At 46.0% G+C, this 2,670-nt stretch overlaps 1 protein-coding gene across 1 annotated transcript in view; it reads right to left on the reverse strand.

Moving 5' to 3' along the window:
* The window catches only part of ACADM (acyl-CoA dehydrogenase medium chain), a 19,437-nt gene that overhangs the window by 6,014 nt on the left and 10,753 nt on the right, over window positions 1-2,670 (reverse strand). The gene's annotated exons all lie outside the window — the stretch shown is intronic.

Here is a 2,670-nt window from a genome sequence, read left to right on the forward strand (position 1 = left end):
GTACACACACCCACCCACCATACACCCCCATAATACACACCCCCCCCCCACCATATACACACACACACACACACCATATACACACACACCCCCCCACCATATACACACACAAAGACACACCCCCAACACAATATAAAAGACTAAGAATTTATTTTTGAGTTCTTATGCAATCACCTCTGTATACACTACACAAATGCAAATCATGACAAAAATATTTTTGTAATAAAATTAAAATATGTTTTAGTAGGTCTTTGACTTTTAGTGTATGATTTGTTTTTTTCTGGTTCTACCCCCCACCATATACACACACAAAGACACACCCCCAACACAATATAAAAGACTAAGAATTTATTTTTGAGTTCTTATGCAATCACCTCTGTATACACTACACAAATGCAAATCATGACAAAAATATTTTTGTAATAAAATTAAAATATGTTTTAGTAGGTCTTTGACTTTTAGTGTATGATTTGTTTTTTTCTGGTTCTAAGATGGCAACCCCCCATCCCAAGGGAGTATTTTCAGGGGGGTTAGGGCAGCACAAGGGAAGGACTTCCGGTAGCAAATGTGAGGGGTTAAGGGTAGGACTTCTGGTCCCAAGATGTTGCCAGGGGGCAGGGCAACTGTCAAGGGGCAGGGCTGCCCATGCGATCTTCGACAGCTCACCAAACCTTGTTTAAGCAGCCTCCCACCTGAAATAATTGCTCGCCCCTAGTCTAAATCCATCCTGCAAGGCCCCTGGTCTTGCATCCATGCACATGCTGCACCCCCTGACACCCGCTATGTGTCACCACTGCTAGTACCCATAACCTAAGAGGAAAACAGCAAGCAGCCTAATGACTCATCAATTAAGCAATTAGCTGCTCTTCACAATTGCTCCCTCCCTCCCAGGCAGGGCTTTATATGAGCTGTGTTGTCTGGCTGGGCTTGCCTCCTCCCCACCTTCTCCCAGTCAAATTGCTCCAGAAATCGGGAGTGGCTCCCAGCAACAGCTCTGTCAGAGTTGCTGTGTTATCGGTTAATCGTTTTAACGAATATAACTAGAGGAGGTTAAATGAATATTTTTTAAAACAACATTTGCATCCCTACCCTTAATCTACTGGCAACACTCCTACTAATGCAGCCCAATATGCTATTAGCATTCTTGGCAACACAGGCACACTTGGCTCATATTCAACTTCTTGTCCATTATAACCACCAGGTCTTTTTCTGCAGAGCTGCTGCTTAGCCAGTCAATCCCCATTTTGTAGTGGTGCATGGGATTATTCTGTCCTAAGTGCAAGACTTTGCACTTGTCCTTATAAAACCTCATGAGATTCCTTTTGCTCTAATCCTCCATATTGACTAGACATCTCTGAATGCTAGTCCTATCCTCCAGTATATCTACTACTTCACCCAGCTTGATGTCATCCACAAACTTGCTGAGTGTGCACTCTATCACATCTTCTACATTGTTGATGAAGATATTGAACAAAACTGGCTCCAGGACTGCTTCCTGGGGCACCCTGGTTGATACAAGCTGCCAACTAGACTTTGAGTCATTGATTACTACCCTTTGAGCCCAACAATCCAACCAGTTTTCTATCCACCTTACAGTCCATTCATCCAACCCCCACTTCCTTAGCTTGCTTGTAGAAATATTGTGGGAGGCCATATCAAAAGCCTTGCTAATGTCAAGGTATATCACATCCACTGCTCTCCCTACATTCACAGAGCCAGTCATCTTGTCACAGAAGACAATCCGGTTAGTCAGGCATGACTTTCCCCCAGTGAATCTATTCTGACTCCTTCTAATCACCTTCTCCAAGTCCTTGTAAATGGATTCCTTAAGGACCTGCTCCATGATTTTTCCAGGGACTGAGGTGAGGCTGACCAGCCTGTAGTTCCCTGGATCCTCCTTCTTCCCTTCCTTAAAGATGTGCATTGTATGTGTCCTTTTCCAATGATTTGGGACTTCTCCCAATTGCCACAGGTTTTCAAAGATAATGGCTACCACATCTGCAATCACATCAGCCAACTCCCTCAGCACCCTCAGGTGCATCATGTCTGGCCCTTTGTACGCATCCAGGTCTTCCAAATAGTCCTTAACCTGTTCTTTCACCACTGTCAGCTGCTCATCTCCTTCCCAAACTATGCTGCCAGGTGCAGTAGTCTGGGAACTGATCTTGCCTATGAAGACTGAGGTAAAAAGGCATCAAGTATCTTGCCCTGCAAGATACACTGGGCAATCTGGTGGTCGCGCCAGAAGAGAAGGCAGACATCTTTAACAAATTCTTCACCTCCGTTTTCTTGGGCAGGGACCGGGAATCCTCCACCGTGATTCAAGATGGACTCGAGGGGAACGCCCCAAGACCTAAGGTTGAGGAGGACCAGGTTAGAGTGCTTCTGGAAGGACTGGATGTGTTCAAGTCAGCAGGTCCGGATGCTCTCCACCCCAGGGTGTTGAGGGAGCTAGCAGGGGTTATTGCAGGGCCCTTGGCACGGCTTTACGAGTGCTCATGGTGCTCGGGCCAGGTGCCAGATGATTGGAAAATAGCCAATGTGGTCCCCATCTTTAAGAAAAGGGAGGAGGGAGGACCCGGGCAACTATAGGCCCATCAGTCTTACCTCAATCCTGGGGAAACTCTTTGAGAAGATCATCAAGGAGCACATCTGTGATGGGCCGGCATC

Source organism: Alligator sinensis, unplaced genomic scaffold, assembly GCF_000455745.1.
Source record: "Alligator sinensis unplaced genomic scaffold, ASM45574v1 scaffold853_1, whole genome shotgun sequence".
Lineage (NCBI taxonomy): Eukaryota > Metazoa > Chordata > Crocodylia > Alligatoridae > Alligator > Alligator sinensis.